This window comes from Schistocerca cancellata, chromosome 3 (assembly GCF_023864275.1).
Source record: "Schistocerca cancellata isolate TAMUIC-IGC-003103 chromosome 3, iqSchCanc2.1, whole genome shotgun sequence".
NCBI classification, from domain to species: Eukaryota; Metazoa; Arthropoda; class Insecta; order Orthoptera; family Acrididae; genus Schistocerca; species Schistocerca cancellata.
The window spans coordinates 705,621,185-705,640,600 of NC_064628.1; the positions used below are offsets into that span (position 1 = coordinate 705,621,185).

The 19,416-nt window shown below is 53.6% G+C and overlaps 34 non-coding genes across 34 annotated transcripts; all 34 read right to left on the reverse strand.

Annotated features, from left to right (window-relative positions):
- Positions 1–234: 234 nt before the first annotated feature.
- Trnal-cag (transfer RNA leucine (anticodon CAG)) lies at positions 235–316 on the reverse strand. Its single transcript has one exon. It is a non-coding gene; the product is annotated as a tRNA-Leu (tRNA).
- Positions 317–394: 78 nt separating this feature from the next.
- Positions 395–476, reverse strand: Trnal-aag (transfer RNA leucine (anticodon AAG)). The gene has a single exon. It is a non-coding gene; the product is annotated as a tRNA-Leu (tRNA).
- Positions 477–763: 287 nt separating this feature from the next.
- On the reverse strand, positions 764–835 carry Trnah-gug (transfer RNA histidin (anticodon GUG)). The gene has a single exon. It is a non-coding gene; the product is annotated as a tRNA-His (tRNA).
- A 646-nt stretch (positions 836–1,481) lies between these two features.
- On the reverse strand, positions 1,482–1,563 carry Trnal-cag (transfer RNA leucine (anticodon CAG)). Its single transcript has one exon. It is a non-coding gene; the product is annotated as a tRNA-Leu (tRNA).
- A 78-nt stretch (positions 1,564–1,641) lies between these two features.
- Trnal-aag (transfer RNA leucine (anticodon AAG)) lies at positions 1,642–1,723 on the reverse strand. The gene has a single exon. It is a non-coding gene; the product is annotated as a tRNA-Leu (tRNA).
- A 287-nt stretch (positions 1,724–2,010) lies between these two features.
- Trnah-gug (transfer RNA histidin (anticodon GUG)) lies at positions 2,011–2,082 on the reverse strand. Its single transcript has one exon. It is a non-coding gene; the product is annotated as a tRNA-His (tRNA).
- Positions 2,083–2,728: 646 nt separating this feature from the next.
- On the reverse strand, positions 2,729–2,810 carry Trnal-cag (transfer RNA leucine (anticodon CAG)). Its single transcript has one exon. It is a non-coding gene; the product is annotated as a tRNA-Leu (tRNA).
- Positions 2,811–2,888: 78 nt separating this feature from the next.
- Trnal-aag (transfer RNA leucine (anticodon AAG)) lies at positions 2,889–2,970 on the reverse strand. Its single transcript has one exon. It is a non-coding gene; the product is annotated as a tRNA-Leu (tRNA).
- A 287-nt stretch (positions 2,971–3,257) lies between these two features.
- On the reverse strand, positions 3,258–3,329 carry Trnah-gug (transfer RNA histidin (anticodon GUG)). Its single transcript has one exon. It is a non-coding gene; the product is annotated as a tRNA-His (tRNA).
- A 646-nt stretch (positions 3,330–3,975) lies between these two features.
- Positions 3,976–4,057, reverse strand: Trnal-cag (transfer RNA leucine (anticodon CAG)). The gene has a single exon. It is a non-coding gene; the product is annotated as a tRNA-Leu (tRNA).
- Positions 4,058–4,135: 78 nt separating this feature from the next.
- Positions 4,136–4,217, reverse strand: Trnal-aag (transfer RNA leucine (anticodon AAG)). Its single transcript has one exon. It is a non-coding gene; the product is annotated as a tRNA-Leu (tRNA).
- A 287-nt stretch (positions 4,218–4,504) lies between these two features.
- Positions 4,505–4,576, reverse strand: Trnah-gug (transfer RNA histidin (anticodon GUG)). The gene has a single exon. It is a non-coding gene; the product is annotated as a tRNA-His (tRNA).
- Positions 4,577–5,222: 646 nt separating this feature from the next.
- Positions 5,223–5,304, reverse strand: Trnal-cag (transfer RNA leucine (anticodon CAG)). Its single transcript has one exon. It is a non-coding gene; the product is annotated as a tRNA-Leu (tRNA).
- A 78-nt stretch (positions 5,305–5,382) lies between these two features.
- Trnal-aag (transfer RNA leucine (anticodon AAG)) lies at positions 5,383–5,464 on the reverse strand. Its single transcript has one exon. It is a non-coding gene; the product is annotated as a tRNA-Leu (tRNA).
- Positions 5,465–5,751: 287 nt separating this feature from the next.
- Trnah-gug (transfer RNA histidin (anticodon GUG)) lies at positions 5,752–5,823 on the reverse strand. Its single transcript has one exon. It is a non-coding gene; the product is annotated as a tRNA-His (tRNA).
- Positions 5,824–6,469: 646 nt separating this feature from the next.
- On the reverse strand, positions 6,470–6,551 carry Trnal-cag (transfer RNA leucine (anticodon CAG)). Its single transcript has one exon. It is a non-coding gene; the product is annotated as a tRNA-Leu (tRNA).
- Positions 6,552–6,629: 78 nt separating this feature from the next.
- On the reverse strand, positions 6,630–6,711 carry Trnal-aag (transfer RNA leucine (anticodon AAG)). The gene has a single exon. It is a non-coding gene; the product is annotated as a tRNA-Leu (tRNA).
- A 287-nt stretch (positions 6,712–6,998) lies between these two features.
- Positions 6,999–7,070, reverse strand: Trnah-gug (transfer RNA histidin (anticodon GUG)). The gene has a single exon. It is a non-coding gene; the product is annotated as a tRNA-His (tRNA).
- A 646-nt stretch (positions 7,071–7,716) lies between these two features.
- Trnal-cag (transfer RNA leucine (anticodon CAG)) lies at positions 7,717–7,798 on the reverse strand. Its single transcript has one exon. It is a non-coding gene; the product is annotated as a tRNA-Leu (tRNA).
- Positions 7,799–7,876: 78 nt separating this feature from the next.
- Positions 7,877–7,958, reverse strand: Trnal-aag (transfer RNA leucine (anticodon AAG)). The gene has a single exon. It is a non-coding gene; the product is annotated as a tRNA-Leu (tRNA).
- Positions 7,959–8,245: 287 nt separating this feature from the next.
- Positions 8,246–8,317, reverse strand: Trnah-gug (transfer RNA histidin (anticodon GUG)). The gene has a single exon. It is a non-coding gene; the product is annotated as a tRNA-His (tRNA).
- A 646-nt stretch (positions 8,318–8,963) lies between these two features.
- Trnal-cag (transfer RNA leucine (anticodon CAG)) lies at positions 8,964–9,045 on the reverse strand. Its single transcript has one exon. It is a non-coding gene; the product is annotated as a tRNA-Leu (tRNA).
- Positions 9,046–9,123: 78 nt separating this feature from the next.
- Trnal-aag (transfer RNA leucine (anticodon AAG)) lies at positions 9,124–9,205 on the reverse strand. Its single transcript has one exon. It is a non-coding gene; the product is annotated as a tRNA-Leu (tRNA).
- Positions 9,206–9,492: 287 nt separating this feature from the next.
- Trnah-gug (transfer RNA histidin (anticodon GUG)) lies at positions 9,493–9,564 on the reverse strand. Its single transcript has one exon. It is a non-coding gene; the product is annotated as a tRNA-His (tRNA).
- Positions 9,565–10,210: 646 nt separating this feature from the next.
- Positions 10,211–10,292, reverse strand: Trnal-cag (transfer RNA leucine (anticodon CAG)). Its single transcript has one exon. It is a non-coding gene; the product is annotated as a tRNA-Leu (tRNA).
- A 78-nt stretch (positions 10,293–10,370) lies between these two features.
- Positions 10,371–10,452, reverse strand: Trnal-aag (transfer RNA leucine (anticodon AAG)). Its single transcript has one exon. It is a non-coding gene; the product is annotated as a tRNA-Leu (tRNA).
- Positions 10,453–10,739: 287 nt separating this feature from the next.
- Positions 10,740–10,811, reverse strand: Trnah-gug (transfer RNA histidin (anticodon GUG)). The gene has a single exon. It is a non-coding gene; the product is annotated as a tRNA-His (tRNA).
- A 646-nt stretch (positions 10,812–11,457) lies between these two features.
- Trnal-cag (transfer RNA leucine (anticodon CAG)) lies at positions 11,458–11,539 on the reverse strand. Its single transcript has one exon. It is a non-coding gene; the product is annotated as a tRNA-Leu (tRNA).
- A 78-nt stretch (positions 11,540–11,617) lies between these two features.
- On the reverse strand, positions 11,618–11,699 carry Trnal-aag (transfer RNA leucine (anticodon AAG)). The gene has a single exon. It is a non-coding gene; the product is annotated as a tRNA-Leu (tRNA).
- Positions 11,700–11,986: 287 nt separating this feature from the next.
- Trnah-gug (transfer RNA histidin (anticodon GUG)) lies at positions 11,987–12,058 on the reverse strand. Its single transcript has one exon. It is a non-coding gene; the product is annotated as a tRNA-His (tRNA).
- A 646-nt stretch (positions 12,059–12,704) lies between these two features.
- On the reverse strand, positions 12,705–12,786 carry Trnal-cag (transfer RNA leucine (anticodon CAG)). Its single transcript has one exon. It is a non-coding gene; the product is annotated as a tRNA-Leu (tRNA).
- Positions 12,787–12,864: 78 nt separating this feature from the next.
- Trnal-aag (transfer RNA leucine (anticodon AAG)) lies at positions 12,865–12,946 on the reverse strand. The gene has a single exon. It is a non-coding gene; the product is annotated as a tRNA-Leu (tRNA).
- Positions 12,947–13,233: 287 nt separating this feature from the next.
- Trnah-gug (transfer RNA histidin (anticodon GUG)) lies at positions 13,234–13,305 on the reverse strand. The gene has a single exon. It is a non-coding gene; the product is annotated as a tRNA-His (tRNA).
- A 646-nt stretch (positions 13,306–13,951) lies between these two features.
- Positions 13,952–14,033, reverse strand: Trnal-cag (transfer RNA leucine (anticodon CAG)). The gene has a single exon. It is a non-coding gene; the product is annotated as a tRNA-Leu (tRNA).
- Positions 14,034–19,416: the final 5,383 nt, after the last annotated feature.

A 19,416-nucleotide genomic window follows, 5' to 3' on the forward strand; every position in this document is an offset into this window, starting at 1 on the left:
ACGCACGCTACTTAACGACAACTGTAAAAATAGACGCTCCCACTTTGTACAACGGCATGCTCGGGACACATTTCGTGGAGACGAACGCCAGCCATCATGACACCAAACTGCGCCTGTGAATCATGTCGTTGCACCGCGCACTGTGCTGCGACAATTTAAGAAAGAGACGCTCACGGCTTGCTGCGCTCTTTCGTCGCGGGTAGTCAGTGCTCCGGCTTTCGAGACAGAAAACATTGGCAGCGGTGGGATTCGAACCCACGCCTCCGAGGAGACTGGTGCCTGAAACCAGCGCCTTAGACCGCTCGGCCACGCTACCGACGCCTCACGGCGGTCAGAGGAGCTGCGTTCTACCCCACGAGAAAACACCGCAATGGCACAAAAAACGAGAAAAAATTGGCAGCGGTGGGATTCGAACCCACGCCTCCGAAGAGACTGGTGCCTTAAACCAGCGCCTTAGACCGCTCGGCCACGCTACCTGTGCCACTGTTCATCGCTTTTGTAGAAACAGTCTACGACACAGCTTCCTGTTCTGCTGCGACTGGCTGCTCATCCATTGCACCTCAAACAAATGCCTTCTTCGAATGGAGATTCACTACACAGGCAGCTGCCCGCGCTCTGGTGCGGCGGCATTACGTGTTGATAATGAATTGGTAGTGCCACCTGCAGCCTGCGGAACATGAGTGAAAAATCAAGAGGGCACCGTGATTTCAAACACTGAGTCACAATCGTCACTGCAGCGACAGCAAGGCAAAAGCTTAAAAATTGCCGTGACCAGGATTCGAACCTGGGTTATTGCGGCCACAAAGCAATGTCCTAACCACTAGACGATCACGGCCACGGAAGCACCGGCGACAGCAGTTCTCGCGACTGCAAGTGGCGATGAACAGCAAAGCTCGGCCCACACACCACTGCGTCTCCCCACAGCTGCGTCAGACGCGATCTCCATTATATGTATACTGGCAAACGAACGTGTCTGCGCTGTTAGGACACCAAACAGTGTGGTTAGCTGCATTCAACCCCCGTGGCAATGGCTTGCAGTCCTCCAGGTCTGTTGACCACAGGTATGTGCCTCGATAAGAGGTGGACAGATGTCGCATCGCTCTCGCCGTCACTTGTCACGCCGAATCGTACTTAACGTAGTTTTCTGCAAGCGTCAGCGGAGCGTCAGTCGAGCTAAGTCGTATCCTAGCCACTAGACCACACCGGACAACGGCACAAGGGCTCCTCCAGCGAACACAGCAAGCTATACGCACGCTACTTAACGACAACTGTAAAAATAGACGCTCCCACTTTGTACAACGGCATGCTCGGGACACATTTCGTGGAGACGAACGCCAGCCATCATGACACCAAACTGCGCCTGTGAATCATGTCGTTGCACCGCGCACTGTGCTGCGACAATTTAAGAAAGAGACGCTCACGGCTTGCTGCGCTCTTTCGTCGCGGGTAGTCAGTGCTCCGGCTTTCGAGACAGAAAACATTGGCAGCGGTGGGATTCGAACCCACGCCTCCGAGGAGACTGGTGCCTGAAACCAGCGCCTTAGACCGCTCGGCCACGCTACCGACGCCTCACGGCGGTCAGAGGAGCTGCGTTCTACCCCACGAGAAAACACCGCAATGGCACAAAAAACGAGAAAAAATTGGCAGCGGTGGGATTCGAACCCACGCCTCCGAAGAGACTGGTGCCTTAAACCAGCGCCTTAGACCGCTCGGCCACGCTACCTGTGCCACTGTTCATCGCTTTTGTAGAAACAGTCCACGACACAGCTTCCTGTTCTGCTGCGACTGGCTGCTCATCCATTGCACCTAAAACAAATGCCTTCTTCGAATGGAGATTCACTACACAGGCAGCTGCCCGCGCTCTGGTGCGGCGGCATTACGTGTTGATAATGAATTGGTAGTGCCACCTGCAGCCTGCGGAACATGAGTGAAAAATCAAGAGGGCACCGTGATTTCAAACACTGAGTCACAATCGTCACTGCAGCGACAGCAAGGCAAAAGCTTAAAAATTGCCGTGACCAGGATTCGAACCTGGGTTATTGCGGCCACAACGCAATGTCCTAACCACTAGACGATCACGGCCACGGAAGCACCGGCGACAGCAGTTCTCGCGACTGCAAGTGGCGATGAACAGCAAAGCTCGGCCCACACACCACTGCGTCTCCCCACAGCTGCGTCAGACGCGATCTCCATTATATGTATACTGGCAAACGAACGTGTCTGCGCTGTTAGGACACCAAACAGTGTGGTTAGCTGCATTCAACCCCCGTGGCAATGGCTTGCAGTCCTCCAGGTCTGTTGACCACAGGTATGTGCCTCGATAAGAGGTGGACAGATGTCGCATCGCTCTCGCCGTCACTTGTCACGCCGAATCGTACTTAACGTAGTTTTCTGCAAGCGTCAGCGGAGCGTCAGTCGAGCTAAGTCGTATCCTAGCCACTAGACCACACCGGACAACGGCACAAGGGCTCCTCCAGCGAACACAGCAATCTATACGCACGCTACTTAACGACAACTGTAAAAATAGACGCTCCCACTTTGTACAACGGCATGCTCGGGACACATTTCGTGGAGACGAACGCCAGCCATCATGACACCAAACTGCCCCTGTGAATCATGTCGTTGCACCGCGCACTGTGCTGCGACAATTTAAGAAAGAGACGCTCACGGCTTGCTGCGCTCTTTCGTCGCGGGTAGTCAGTGCTCCGGCTTTCGAGACAGAAAACATTGGCAGCGGTGGGATTCGAACCCACGCCTCCGAGGAGACTGGTGCCTGAAACCAGCGCCTTAGGCCGCTCGGCCACGCTACCGACGCCTCACGGCGGTCAGAGGAGCTGCGTTCTACCCCACGAGAAAACACCGCAATGGCACAAAAAACGAGAAAAAATTGGCAGCGGTGGGATTCGAACCCACGCCTCCGAAGAGACTGGTGCCTTAAACCAGCGCCTTAGACCGCTCGGCCACGCTACCTGTGCCACTGTTCATCGCTTTTGTAGAAACAGTCCACGACACAGCTTCCTGTTCTGCTGCGACTGGCTGCTCATCCATTGCACCTCAAACAAATGCCTTCTTCGAATGGAGATTCACTACACAGGCAGCTGCCCGCGCTCTGGTGCGGCGGCATTACGTGTTGATAATGAATTGGTAGTGCCACCTGCAGCCTGCGGAACATGAGTGAAAAATCAAGAGGGCACCGTGATTTCAAACACTGAGTCACAATCGTCACTGCAGCGACAGCAAGGCAAGAGCTTAAAAATTGCCGTGACCAGGATTCGAACCTGGGTTATTGCGGCCACAACGCAATGTCCTAACCACTAGACGATCACGGCCACGGAAGCACCGCCGACAGCAGTTCTCGCGACTGCAAGTGGCGATGAACAGCAAAGCTCGGCCCACACACCACTGCGTCTCCCCACAGCTGCGTCAGACGCGATCTCCATTATATGTATACTGGCAAACGAACGTGTCTGCGCTGTTAGGACACCAAGCAGTGTGGTTAGCTGCATTCAACCCCCGTGGCAATGTCTTGCAGTCCTCCAAGTCTGTTGACCACAGGTATGTGCCTCGATAAGAGGTGGACAGATGTCGCATCGCTCTCGCCGTCACTTGTCACGCCGAATCGTACTTAACGTAGTTTTCTGCAAGCGTCAGCGGAGCGTCAGTCGAGCTAAGTCGTATCCTAGCCACTAGACCACACCGGACAACGGCACAAGGGCTCCTCCAGCGAACACAGCAAGCTATACGCACGCTACTTAACGACAACTGTAAAAATAGACGCTCCCACTTTGTACAACGGCATGCTCGGGACACATTTCGTGGAGACGAACGCCAGCCATCATGACACCAAACTGCCCCTGTGAATCATGTCGTTGCACCGCGCACTGTGCTGCGACAATTTAAGAAAGAGACGCTCACGGCTTGCTGCGCTCTTTCGTCGCGGGTAGTCAGTGCTCCGGCTTTCGAGACAGAAAACATTGGCAGCGGTGGGATTCGAACCCACGCCTCCGAGGAGACTGGTGCCTGAAACCAGCGCCTTAGGCCGCTCGGCCACGCTACCGACGCCTCACGGCGGTCAGAGGAGCTGCGTTCTACCCCACGAGAAAACACCGCAATGGCACAAAAAACGAGAAAAAATTGGCAGCGGTGGGATTCGAACCCACGCCTCCGAAGAGACTGGTGCCTTAAACCAGCGCCTTAGACCGCTCGGCCACGCTACCTGTGCCACTGTTCATCGCTTTTGTAGAAACAGTCCACGACACAGCTTCCTGTTCTGCTGCGACTGGCTGCTCATCCATTGCACCTCAAACAAATGCCTTCTTCGAATGGAGATTCACTACACAGGCAGCTGCCCGCGCTCTGGTGCGGCGGCATTACGTGTTGATAATGAATTGGTAGTGCCACCTGCAGCCTGCGGAACATGAGTGAAAAATCAAGAGGGCACCGTGATTTCAAACACTGAGTCACAATCGTCACTGCAGCGACAGCAAGGCAAGAGCTTAAAAATTGCCGTGACCAGGATTCGAACCTGGGTTATTGCGGCCACAACGCAATGTCCTAACCACTAGACGATCACGGCCACGGAAGCACCGCCGACAGCAGTTCTCGCGACTGCAAGTGGCGATGAACAGCAAAGCTCGGCCCACACACCACTGCGTCTCCCCACAGCTGCGTCAGACGCGATCTCCATTATATGTATACTGGCAAACGAACGTGTCTGCGCTGTTAGGACACCAAGCAGTGTGGTTAGCTGCATTCAACCCCCGTGGCAATGTCTTGCAGTCCTCCAAGTCTGTTGACCACAGGTATGTGCCTCGATAAGAGGTGGACAGATGTCGCATCGCTCTCGCCGTCACTTGTCACGCCGAATCGTACTTAACGTAGTTTTCTGCAAGCGTCAGCGGAGCGTCAGTCGAGCTAAGTCGTATCCTAGCCACTAGACCACACCGGACAACGGCACAAGGGCTCCTCCAGCGAACACAGCAAGCTATACGCACGCTACTTAACGACAACTGTAAAAATAGACGCTCCCACTTTGTACAACGGCATGCTCGGGACACATTTCGTGGAGACGAACGCCAGCCATCATGACACCAAACTGCCCCTGTGAATCATGTCGTTGCACCGCGCACTGTGCTGCGACAATTTAAGAAAGAGACGCTCACGGCTTGCTGCGCTCTTTCGTCGCGGGTAGTCAGTGCTCCGGCTTTCGAGACAGAAAACATTGGCAGCGGTGGGATTCGAACCCACGCCTCCGAGGAGACTGGTGTCTGAAACCAGCGCCTTAGGCCGCTCGGCCACGCTACCGACGCCTCACGGCGGTCAGAGGAGCTGCGTTCTACCCCACGAGAAAACACCGCAATGGCACAAAAAACGAGAAAAAATTGGCAGCGGTGGGATTCGAACCCACGCCTCCGAAGAGACTGGTGCCTTAAACCAGCGCCTTAGACCGCTCGGCCACGCTACCTGTGCCACTGTTCATCGCTTTTGTAGAAACAGTCCACGACACAGCTTCCTGTTCTGCTGCGACTGGCTGCTCATCCATTGCACCTCAAACAAATGCCTTCTTCGAATGGAGATTCACTACACAGGCAGCTGCCCGCGCTCTGGTGCGGCGGCATTACGTGTTGATAATGAATTGGTAGTGCCACCTGCAGCCTGCGGAACATGAGTGAAAAATCAAGAGGGCACCGTGATTTCAAACACTGAGTCACAATCGTCACTGCAGCGACAGCAAGGCAAGAGCTTAAAAATTGCCGTGACCAGGATTCGAACCTGGGTTATTGCGGCCACAACGCAATGTCCTAACCACTAGACGATCACGGCCACGGAAGCACCGCCGACAGCAGTTCTCGCGACTGCAAGTGGCGATGAACAGCAAAGCTCGGCCCACACACCACTGCGTCTCCCCACAGCTGCGTCAGACGCGATCTCCATTATATGTATACTGGCAAACGAACGTGTCTGCGCTGTTAGGACACCAAGCAGTGTGGTTAGCTGCATTCAACCCCCGTGGCAATGTCTTGCAGTCCTCCAAGTCTGTTGACCACAGGTATGTGCCTCGATAAGAGGTGGACAGATGTCGCATCGCTCTCGCCGTCACTTGTCACGCCGAATCGTACTTAACGTAGTTTTCTGCAAGCGTCAGCGGAGCGTCAGTCGAGCTAAGTCGTATCCTAGCCACTAGACCACACCGGACAACGGCACAAGGGCTCCTCCAGCGAACACAGCAAGCTATACGCACGCTACTTAACGACAACTGTAAAAATAGACGCTCCCACTTTGTACAACGGCATGCTCGGGACACATTTCGTGGAGACGAACGCCAGCCATCATGACACCAAACTGCCCCTGTGAATCATGTCGTTGCACCGCGCACTGTGCTGCGACAATTTAAGAAAGAGACGCTCACGGCTTGCTGCGCTCTTTCGTCGCGGGTAGTCAGTGCTCCGGCTTTCGAGACAGAAAACATTGGCAGCGGTGGGATTCGAACCCACGCCTCCGAGGAGACTGGTGCCTGAAACCAGCGCCTTAGGCCGCTCGGCCACGCTACCGACGCCTCACGGCGGTCAGAGGAGCTGCGTTCTACCCCACGAGAAAACACCGCAATGGCACAAAAAACGAGAAAAAATTGGCAGCGGTGGGATTCGAACCCACGCCTCCGAAGAGACTGGTGCCTTAAACCAGCGCCTTAGACCGCTCGGCCACGCTACCTGTGCCACTGTTCATCGCTTTTGTAGAAACAGTCCACGACACAGCTTCCTGTTCTGCTGCGACTGGCTGCTCATCCATTGCACCTCAAACAAATGCCTTCTTCGAATGGAGATTCACTACACAGGCAGCTGCCCGCGCTCTGGTGCGGCGGCATTACGTGTTGATAATGAATTGGTAGTGCCACCTGCAGCCTGCGGAACATGAGTGAAAAATCAAGAGGGCACCGTGATTTCAAACACTGAGTCACAATCGTCACTGCAGCGACAGCAAGGCAAGAGCTTAAAAATTGCCGTGACCAGGATTCGAACCTGGGTTATTGCGGCCACAACGCAATGTCCTAACCACTAGACGATCACGGCCACGGAAGCACCGCCGACAGCAGTTCTCGCGACTGCAAGTGGCGATGAACAGCAAAGCTCGGCCCACACACCACTGCGTCTCCCCACAGCTGCGTCAGACGCGATCTCCATTATATGTATACTGGCAAACGAACGTGTCTGCGCTGTTAGGACACCAAGCAGTGTGGTTAGCTGCATTCAACCCCCGTGGCAATGTCTTGCAGTCCTCCAAGTCTGTTGACCACAGGTATGTGCCTCGATAAGAGGTGGACAGATGTCGCATCGCTCTCGCCGTCACTTGTCACGCCGAATCGTACTTAACGTAGTTTTCTGCAAGCGTCAGCGGAGCGTCAGTCGAGCTAAGTCGTATCCTAGCCACTAGACCACACCGGACAACGGCACAAGGGCTCCTCCAGCGAACACAGCAAGCTATACGCACGCTACTTAACGACAACTGTAAAAATAGACGCTCCCACTTTGTACAACGGCATGCTCGGGACACATTTCGTGGAGACGAACGCCAGCCATCATGACACCAAACTGCCCCTGTGAATCATGTCGTTGCACCGCGCACTGTGCTGCGACAATTTAAGAAAGAGACGCTCACGGCTTGCTGCGCTGTTTCGTCGCGGGTAGTCAGTGCTCCGGCTTTCGAGACAGAAAACATTGGCAGCGGTGGGATTCGAACCCACGCCTCCGAGGAGACTGGTGCCTGAAACCAGCGCCTTAGGCCGCTCGGCCACGCTACCGACGCCTCACGGCGGTCAGAGGAGCTGCGTTCTACCCCACGAGAAAACACCGCAATGGCACAAAAAACGAGAAAAAATTGGCAGCGGTGGGATTCGAACCCACGCCTCCGAAGAGACTGGTGTCTTAAACCAGCGCCTTAGACCGCTCGGCCACGCTACCTGTGCCACTGTTCATCGCTTTTGTAGAAACAGTCCACGACACAGCTTCCTGTTCTGCTGCGACTGGCTGCTCATCCATTGCACCTCAAACAAATGCCTTCTTCGAATGGAGATTCACTACACAGGCAGCTGCCCGCGCTCTGGTGCGGCGGCATTACGTGTTGATAATGAATTGGTAGTGCCACCTGCAGCCTGCGGAACATGAGTGAAAAATCAAGAGGGCACCGTGATTTCAAACACTGAGTCACAATCGTCACTGCAGCGACAGCAAGGCAAGAGCTTAAAAATTGCCGTGACCAGGATTCGAACCTGGGTTATTGCGGCCACAACGCAATGTCCTAACCACTAGACGATCACGGCCACGGAAGCACCGCCGACAGCAGTTCTCGCGACTGCAAGTGGCGATGAACAGCAAAGCTCGGCCCACACACCACTGCGTCTCCCCACAGCTGCGTCAGACGCGATCTCCATTATATGTATACTGGCAAACGAACGTGTCTGCGCTGTTAGGACACCAAGCAGTGTGGTTAGCTGCATTCAACCCCCGTGGCAATGTCTTGCAGTCCTCCAAGTCTGTTGACCACAGGTATGTGCCTCGATAAGAGGTGGACAGATGTCGCATCGCTCTCGCCGTCACTTGTCACGCCGAATCGTACTTAACGTAGTTTTCTGCAAGCGTCAGCGGAGCGTCAGTCGAGCTAAGTCGTATCCTAGCCACTAGACCACACCGGACAACGGCACAAGGGCTCCTCCAGCGAACACAGCAAGCTATACGCACGCTACTTAACGACAACTGTAAAAATAGACGCTCCCACTTTGTACAACGGCATGCTCGGGACACATTTCGTGGAGACGAACGCCAGCCATCATGACACCAAACTGCCCCTGTGAATCATGTCGTTGCACCGCGCACTGTGCTGCGACAATTTAAGAAAGAGACGCTCACGGCTTGCTGCGCTCTTTCGTCGCGGGTAGTCAGTGCTCCGGCTTTCGAGACAGAAAACATTGGCAGCGGTGGGATTCGAACCCACGCCTCCGAGGAGACTGGTGCCTGAAACCAGCGCCTTAGGCCGCTCGGCCACGCTACCGACGCCTCACGGCGGTCAGAGGAGCTGCGTTCTACCCCACGAGAAAACACCGCAATGGCACAAAAAACGAGAAAAAATTGGCAGCGGTTGGATTCGAACCCACGCCTCCGAAGAGACTGGTGCCTTAAACCAGCGCCTTAGACCGCTCGGCCACGCTACCTGTGCCACTGTTCATCGCTTTTGTAGAAACAGTCCACGACACAGCTTCCTGTTCTGCTGCGACTGGCTGCTCATCCATTGCACCTCAAACAAATGCCTTCTTCGAATGGAGATTCACTACACAGGCAGCTGCCCGCGCTCTGGTGCGGCGGCATTACGTGTTGATAATGAATTGGTAGTGCCACCTGCAGCCTGCGGAACATGAGTGAAAAATCAAGAGGGCACCGTGATTTCAAACACTGAGTCACAATCGTCACTGCAGCGACAGCAAGGCAAGAGCTTAAAAATTGCCGTGACCAGGATTCGAACCTGGGTTATTGCGGCCACAACGCAATGTCCTAACCACTAGACGATCACGGCCACGGAAGCACCGCCGACAGCAGTTCTCGCGACTGCAAGTGGCGATGAACAGCAAAGCTCGGCCCACACACCACTGCGTCTCCCCACAGCTGCGTCAGACGCGATCTCCATTATATGTATACTGGCAAACGAACGTGTCTGCGCTGTTAGGACACCAAGCAGTGTGGTTAGCTGCATTCAACCCCCGTGGCAATGTCTTGCAGTCCTCCAAGTCTGTTGACCACAGGTATGTGCCTCGATAAGAGGTGGACAGATGTCGCATCGCTCTCGCCGTCACTTGTCACGCCGAATCGTACTTAACGTAGTTTTCTGCAAGCGTCAGCGGAGCGTCAGTCGAGCTAAGTCGTATCCTAGCCACTAGACCACACCGGACAACGGCACAAGGGCTCCTCCAGCGAACACAGCAAGCTATACGCACGCTACTTAACGACAACTGTAAAAATAGACGCTCCCACTTTGTACAACGGCATGCTCGGGACACATTTCGTGGAGACGAACGCCAGCCATCATGACACCAAACTGCGCCTGTGAATCATGTCGTTGCACCGCGCACTGTGCTGCGACAATTTAAGAAAGAGACGCTCACGGCTTGCTGCGCTCTTTCGTCGCGGGTAGTCAGTGCTCCGGCTTTCGAGACAGAAAACATTGGCAGCGGTGGGATTCGAACCCACGCCTCCGAGGAGACTGGTGCCTGAAACCAGCGCCTTAGGCCGCTCGGCCACGCTACCGACGCCTCACGGCGGTCAGAGGAGCTGCGTTCTACCCCACGAGAAAACACCGCAATGGCACAAAAAACTAGAAAAAATTGGCAGCGGTGGGATTCGAACCCACGCCTCCGAAGTGACTGGTGCCTTAAACCAGCGCCTTAGACCGCTCGGCCACGCTACCTGTGCCACTGTTCATCGCTTTTGTAGAAACAGTCCACGACACAGCTTCCTGTTCTGCTGCGACTGGCTGCTCATCCATTGCACCTCAAACAAATGCCCTCTTCGAATAGAGATTCACTACACAGGCAGCTGCCCGCGCTCTGGTGCGGCGGCATTACGTGTTGATAATGAATTGGTAGTGCCACCTGCAGCCTGTGGAACATGAGTGAAAAATCAAGAGGGCACCGTGATTTCAAACACTGAGTCACAATCGTCACTGCAGCGACAGCAAGGCAAAAGCTTAAAAATTGCCGTGACCAGGATTCGAACCTGGGTTATTGCGGCCACAACGCAATGTCCTAACCACTAGACGATCACGGCCACGGAAGCACCGCCGACAGCAGTTCTCGCGACTGCAAGTGGCGATGAACAGCAAAGCTCGGCCCACACACCACTGCGTCTCCCCACAGCTGCGTCAGACGCGATCTCCATTATATGTATACTGGCAAACGAACGTGTCTGCGCTGTTAGGACACCAAGCAGTGTGGTTAGCTGCATTCAACCCCCGTGGCAATGTCTTGCAGTCCTCCAAGTCTGTTGACCACAGGTATGTGCCTCGATAAGAGGTGGACAGATGTCGCATCGCTCTCGCCGTCACTTGTCACGCCGAATCGTACTTAACGTAGTTTTCTGCAAGCGTCAGCGGAGCGTCAGTCGAGCTAAGTCGTATCCTAGCCACTAGACCACACCGGACAACGGCACAAGGGCTCCTCCAGCGAACACAGCAAGCTATACGCACGCTACTTAACGACAACTGTAAAAATAGACGCTCCCACTTTGTACAACGGCATGCTCGGGACACATTTCGTGGAGACGAACGCCAGCCATCATGACACCAAACTGCGCCTGTGAATCATGTCGTTGCACCGCGCACTGTGCTGCGACAATTTAAGAAAGAGACGCTCACGGCTTGCTGCGCTGTTTCGTCGCGGGTAGTCAGTGCTCCGGCTTTCGAGACAGAAAACATTGGCAGCGGTGGGATTCGAACCCACGCCTCCGAGGAGACTGGTGCCTGAAACCAGCGCCTTAGGCCAATCGGCCACGCTACCGACGCCTCACGGCGGTCAGAGGAGCTGCGTTCTACCCCACGAGAAAACACCGCAATGGCACAAAAAACGAGAAAAAATTGGCAGCGGTGGGATTCGAACCCACGCCTCCGAAGAGACTGGTGCCTTAAACCAGCGCCTTAGACCGCTCGGCCACGCTACCTGTGCCACTGTCCATCGCTTTTGTAGAAACAGTCCACGACACAGCTTCCTGTTCTGCTGCGACTGGCTGCTCATCCATTGCACCTCAAACAAATGCCTTCTTCGAATAGAGATTCACTACACAGGCAGCTGCCCGCGCTCTGGTGCGGCGGCATTACGTGTTGATAATGAATTGGTAGTGCCACCTGCAGCCTGCGGAACATGAGTGAAAAATCAAGAGGGCACCGTGATTTCAAACACTGAGTCACAATCGTCACTGCAGCGACAGCAAGGCAAAAGCTTAAAAATTGCCGTGACCAGGATTCGAACCTGGGTTATTGCGGCCACAACGCAATGTCCTAACCACTAGACGATCACGGCCACGGAAGCACCGGCGACAGCAGTTCTCGCGACTGCAAGTGGCGATGAACAGCAAAGCTCGGCCCACACACCACTGCGTCTCCCCACAGCTGCGTCAGACGCGATCTCCATTATATGTATACTGGCAAACGAACGTGTCTGCGCTGTTAGGACACCAAACAGTGTGGTTAGCTGCATTCAACCCCCGTGGCAATGGCTTGCAGTCCTCCAGGTCTGTTGACCACAGGTATGTGCCTCGATAAGAGGTGGACAGATGTCGCATCGCTCTCGCCGTCACTTGTCACGCCGAATCGTACTTAACGTAGTTTTCTGCAAGCGTCAGCGGAGCGTCAGTCGAGCTAAGTCGTATCCTAGCCACTAGACCACACCGGACAACGGCACAAGGGCTCCTCCAGCGAACACAGCAAGCTATACGCACGCTACTTAACGACAACTGTAAAAATAGACGCTCCCACTTTGTACAACGGCATGCTCGGGACACATTTCGTGGAGACGAACGCCAGCCATCATGACACCAAACTGCGCCTGTGAATCATGTCGTTGCACCGCGCACTGTGCTGCGACAATTTAAGAAAGAGACGCTCACGGCTTGCTGCGCTGTTTCGTCGCGGGTAGTCAGTGCTCCGGCTTTCGAGACAGAAAACATTGGCAGCGGTGGGATTCGAACCCACGCCTCCGAGGAGACTGGTGCCTGAAACCAGCGCCTTAGGCCGCTCGGCCACGCTACCGACGCCTCACGGCGGTCAGAGGAGCTGCGTTCTACCCCACGAGAAAACACCGCAATGGCACAAAAAACGAGAAAAAATTGGCAGCGGTGGGATTCGAACCCACGCCTCCGAAGAGACTGGTGCCTTAAACCAGCGCCTTAGACCGCTCGGCCACGCTACCTGTGCCACTGTTCATCGCTTTTGTAGAAACAGTCCACGACACAGCTTCCTGTTCTGCTGCGACTGGCTGCTCATCCATTGCACCTCAAACAAATGCCTTCTTCGAATAGAGATTCACTACACAGGCAGCTGCCCGCGCTCTGGTGCGGCGGCATTACGTGTTGATAATGAATTGGTAGTGCCACCTGCAGCCTGCGGAACATGAGTGAAAAATCAAGAGGGCACCGTGATTTCAAACACTGAGTCAAAATCGTCACTGCAGCGACAGCAAGGCAAAAGCTTAAAAATTGCCGTGACCAGGATTCGAACCTGGGTTATTGCGGCCACAACGCAATGTCCTAACCACTAGACGATCACGGCCACGGAAGCACCGCCGACAGCAGTTCTCGCGACTGCAAGTGGCGATGAACAGCAAAGCTCGGCCCACACACCACTGCGTCTCCCCACAGCTGCGTCAGACGCGATCTCCATTATATGTATACTGGCAAACGAACGTGTCTGCGCTGTTAGGACACCAAGCAGTGTGGTTAGCTGCATTCAACCCCCGTGGCAATGTCTTGCAGTCCTCCAAGTCTGTTGACCACAGGTATGTGCCTCGATAAGAGGTGGACAGATGTCGCATCGCTCTCGCCGTCACTTGTCACGCCGAATCGTACTTAACGTAGTTTTCTGCAAGCGTCAGCGGAGCGTCAGTCGAGCTAAGTCGTATCCTAGCCACTAGACCACACCGGACAACGGCACAAGGGCTCCTCCAGCGAACACAGCAAGCTATACGCACGCTACTTAACGACAACTGTAAAAATAGACGCTCCCACTTTGTACAACGGCATGCTCGGGACACATTTCGTGGAGACGAACGCCAGCCATCATGACACCAAACTGCGCCTGTGAATCATGTCGTTGCACCGCGCACTGTGCTGCGACAATTTAAGAAAGAGACGCTCACGGCTTGCTGCGCTGTTTCGTCGCGGGTAGTCAGTGCTCCGGCTTTCGAGACAGAAAACATTGGCAGCGGTGGGATTCGAACCCACGCCTCCGAGGAGACTGGTGCCTGAAACCAGCGCCTTAGGCCGCTCGGCCACGCTACCGACGCCTCACGGCGGTCAGAGGAGCTGCGTTCTACCCCACGAGAAAACACCGCAATGGCACAAAAAACGAGAAAAAATTGGCAGCGGTGGGATTCGAACCCACGCCTCCGAAGAGACTGGTGCCTTAAACCAGCGCCTTAGACCGCTTTTTTTTTTTTTTTTTTTTTTTTTCAGCGGAGTGTGCGCTGATATGAAACTTCCTGACAGATTAAAACTGTGTGCCCGACCGAGACTCGAACTCGGGACCTTCGCCTTTCGCGGGCAAGTGCTCTACCAACTTTTTTTTTTTTTTACTCGAACTCGGGACCTTTGCCCTTTTTTTTATTTTTTATTTTTTCTTTTTTTTATTTTTTTGTTTTTTTTTATTTTTTTATTTTTGACATTCTGTCACGCTGACCACTTTTTTTTTTAAGTGCTCTACTAATTATTTTTGTTTTTTTTTTTTTAGAAAACAAATAAAAACCTCTTGGGTATGAAAATAAAAGACGACGTTCTTCATAAAATAATACAATATTCTTTGAAAACGTAAAACATAAAAGGTAGCTATATTTCCGCAAAGGCCTTCTTTTGTATTTTTATGTTTTTTGTTAACATAAATGAGTATACAGTCTCACCATCAGCACCAAATTTTTATTTTGGTTTTTTTTTTTTTTTTGGGAGCACAAGAGAAAGAAAACAAATAGGTTGCAGATAGAGAGCTATGTGTGAAAAGGATAAACATGTGTAAGGAGAAAAAAAAACTTAGAAGAGGAGGAGAAAAGAGAAGTGAAATAAAATAGGAATACTTTCCGCGCCATGCTCCACTTTGGCGCGCCATTAGAACAAAATGCATTCTATCATTGACCATTGAAGGGGAACGTGGGATCGTCCAGTCTTGGCTGGCACGGTTCGTTCAGATTCCAGTTTTGAGGCGGGTTGGTGAAAATGCTCTGTAAATAGTTCGCGAAAGTGGCCCGATAGTGTCGATGCCGGCGAAGGGTGTGGTGATGTACTTGGAGGCGTGTCCAAAAGTCCGCCGGATCGACAATGTCGTCCCGGAAGAGGTAGTTGACAGCCATGCCACTGATCCATGTGATGGCGTGCCACTTAGCCGATGGAAAGTAGGTCGTGTCGGGATATATCATCATTGTGGGAGAAACGTAATGTGGTGGTACTCGGAGGTAGAAAGCCACAATCTTCTGTACGAGGGTCCAGACAGCTGCTGCTGGCCCACACTCAAAACGATGTAAATCTGTATCTTCGACATTGCACTTGAGGCACAGGGGTGAGTCCACCAGTGCGATGCAATGCAGTTTCTGTCTTGTAGTATACTTGCCGTTGACGAGAAGGTACCACATAGAGGTGGTGTCAGTGGTGTGATACGGTTGGTGGATCGTTTTCCAAACTGTAGGCCATGAAACCTGGGGGTGACGTGTTTCGACGGGGTTGCGGGGTGGAGACTTTCGGAGAAGGCGGTAGATGTCGCGGGTGGTCGTCTTCCTGGTCCTGGGGAGCTCGGTGCATATGTAGCTGTACTCCAAAAAGAAACGGCCAATGTGTGACATCGGAGGTGGGATGTGTGCCAAAGACGTCGGTGGGCGTCTCGAAACAGGTGCGAGCTCGGTGGTCAACATTCCAGTAAAACTAGCATTTTGGCTTTTCCATAACCGGAGCATAGTATTGGTGTAAAGTGCCGTAGTCCTGGCTCTCACATTAACCAGATCGAGGCCACCATCCCGCTTCGGTAAGGTGAGAGCTTCATACTGGACTTTGAAGATGTGTCCAGAACAAATGAAATAGCCGAATGCCGCCTGTAACCTGGCCGCCATTGTCGCAGTGATGGGCAGAATCTGCGCTATATGGGGTATCCGAGCCGCCAGATGGGTATTGACGAAGGTGACTCTCTGGCACATATTCAACGGGCGTAGTATGTGATTTTGTATGTTGGCCCGGATGCGTTGCAGCAGCGCCCGAAAATTAATCGCCGAGGTGCGGCGAATGTCTCGGGTGTACACCAATCCGAGACAACAAAGGGTATCCACCAGTTAAAATGGAACTACGCTGTCTGCGGGAAGGCCGCGGCCGATCTTCATGGCGCATGATTTTGCCACGTTCGTAACGCTCCCTGCCCCTGCACTGTAACGGGTAATCCACTGCATCGCAGCTTGTACGTCAGCCGCTGAACGTACGACGAGGGCCAAGTCGTCCGCATAAGCTCGGCAGCGGAACATATGATCCCGGAGTGGAATACCTGTCAAACGTCGCCGTAATCCGCAAATGAGTGGTTCCATCGCAATGGCATAAAGCACCGTCGACAATGGACAACCCTGCCGTACTGAGCGTTCAATCCGTATAGGTTCCGTAAGTCTGCCGTTGACGAGAAGTCTGGACGTTGCTCCACGAAGGAGCCGCATAATCACCTGCGTGAACGTCGGGGGAATTGCCATTCGGTCCATCACTGCGTTGAGGAATGCATGATTGACGCGGTCAAACGCTTGTTTGAAGTCGATGGAGATTAAAGCGCCTGGCAGTCGCGAGTGTGTTGCCACAGCGATCACATCTCGATATTCACTGAGGGCTGTCTGTATATTACGATCGCCGCCTAAGGATGTTTGTTCGTGGGAAACAATGTCCCGTAAGACACGTTTGAGTCGCACTGCTAGAAGGCGTGTGAAAATCTTGAAGTCCGAATTGAGTAACGTGATCGGCCGATAACTGTCGAGTCGTGTTCCTCCTGCGGGTTTCGGGACTGGTACAAGTAAGCCTTCCATGAACATTGGTGGCGGGTTCGCCGCGCCGGACAAAAGTTCCCAGTACATGTCCCTCCATCGTGGCATCATCAAATCTTGGAAGGTTCTGTAAAATTCGAGAGGTAAACCATCCGGGCCGGGAGATCGATTCAGAGACCCCTTGGCCACAGCGCCTTGGACGTCGTCGGTGGTCACTTCAGCAGTCAGGAGGGTTGCAGCTGCTGCGTTTAGAGTACCAAGTGTCTCCTGGGCAACCTCAGCAATTGCCTCTGCACCGGCAGGTACTTCTTGATAGAAAAGTCTATAGTGCGTTGTGAATGCATCCGCAATGGTAGCTTGCGAAGTCAGCCGTCGTCCATCAGGTAAGTCTAAAGTTGTCATTAAAGCCTGTCGGCGTCGACGAACATTTTGAACAATATGATGCATAGAAGGTTCTTCACCGTTAATCCTGTCTTGGCTGCGGGCTCGTACAATGGCTCCCTCTAGACGGCATCTGGCCAAGGATAAAATCTTTGCCTTGATGCGTTGAGCTTCTTGGAGGCGATCCGGGGATGGAGGATGATCCATGAGTTCACGTAGAGCGCTATAGTAGAAATCAGTTGTATGGTGATTCCACCTGGCTTTGGCTCTGCCATAGTGTGTCAATGTGCGTCGGATGGCCGGTTTGGCGCACAGCAACCACCACTGCAGTGTGGTCTCGTAACGCATAATGCGTCGAACACAGGTGTGCCACGTGTCGGTGACCTGTTGTCGACATTCAGGGTCCCGCAGTAGCGCGACATTGAGTTTCCAAGGTCCTGCACTGCGCCATATAGATTGTCGACGTAGGTTCATGGTACAGATATAGATGTCATGATCCGAAAAGGCAGACGGCCAACGTTCCGCGTCGAGGAGATCTGATTTTAGAGCGTTAGAGATGTATATTCTATCAAGTCGGCTGGCGGAGTGGCTCGTGATGTGTGTATACCCCGGGCGGTCGCCGTGTACCACTCGCCAAGTGTCGAGGAGACGAAGGCGGCGGACGAGGAAGCGAAGTTCGGGACATGTGGTGAAATGAGGGTATTGGTCTGTGCGCTCGAGAACACAGTTGAAATCTCCACCTACGATGAGATGATCGTATCGACCGAGGAATAAAGGCGTTATATCTTCTGCGTAGAAATGGGAGCGATCCCTCCGTTTATCAGTGCCCGATGGGGCGTAGAGATTTATGATTTTGAGTCCTTCAACTGTTATGGCCACCCCTCGCGCTGTTGGGAGGTATGCGACATCGGAAACTGCAATTCCTTCTCGAAGGAGGATGGCTGCGCCTGAGTGTTCCATAGCTGCAGGGGCGGCGTACGTCTCATATCCATAACACCCAGTCCAAGTCGCTGTTCTCAGTTCTTGTAACAGGGCGATGTCGATGTCCGCTGCTCGTAGCGTGTCACGGAGCAGTTGAAGTTTAGCGTGGGAGCCGATATTATTAGTATTGATAGTAGCTATTCGGTACGCCTGATGGGAGATCCGTGCTGCCGATAGGTTCGTACCTGGTGAAGATTGTTGTGGTGGATGCTGGAAGTCCATAGAAGTCGCAGGAGTCGCCCTAGAAACTTCCCCCATTTTAGTGTTGGTCTAACGGAGAAGCAGATCTCATTTCCGCATCAGATGGAGGTGGGAAATCCGTGTCATCCGCCCATAAAAGGTGTCCGACAGGTTCGACATCGGCGAGAGGTGGCAGCGCTGGCCGAGTCGGCTCAATGGCGTCGGTGACAACAGGCGTGCTATGTTCCATGGCTTCTGGGCGCGGGACTTGCGCACGATCTCTGTTGGACGGTTCACCGTCTTGTGGATGACGCGTCTCCGTGGCAGAGGAGAAAGTGTTATCGTGTTCTCCGTCGGAGTGATGTGGCATCTCTTCGTCCTGCGGAGGGGGCTCAATAGTCGAGTCTGATGTCTTGCGGCGTTTTTTTCGTCGTTTGGGCGACTTCTGCTTTCGGCAATGAGTTTCGGTGTCTGAGGAAGGAAGAGATTCACGTCGTTCCGGTACAAAAGCCGCGGGTGCTGTGATGCGGTCTTCATTCTCCAGAACACTCTCATTGGTATCCTTGTCATCTTCTATCGTTGGTGTGTCCGGCTGTTGGACATGTTCACGGGCGGCATCGCCGGTGTCAAGGTGCTGGGACGCCTCCGGGTGTATCGGACCAGAGAGAAGCTCATGAACGGCGCCTTGTGAGGGCTGGACGTGCAGTGTCGCCGCATAGGTGACTGGAAGGGTGGTCGTGGTTCTGTCGGTGGTCGTATCGTCGGGCCGTAGTTGTGTGATGCGGCGTTGCAGGCATTCATTACGGACGTGTCCTTCTTTGCCACAACCGGAACAAGTTCGAGGTTGTCCGTCGTATATGACCACCGCACGGCAGCCGCCGATAGAAATGTACGATGGAACGTGCCGTTTGAGATCGATTCGGACTTGTCTCACACCATTAAGTACCGGATACGTCGTAAACTGTGCCCATGTCTCGGCTACGTGGCTCTGGACTTTTCCGAACGGGCTTAGCGCCGCGATGACTTCATCTTCATTCACCTCGAAAGGTAGTTCGAATACACGGATCGTCCGAAGGCCAAGTCCTGCATGGTCGACATCCACAGGCCCGACGTTTCCGTCGGAGTGCCGAAAT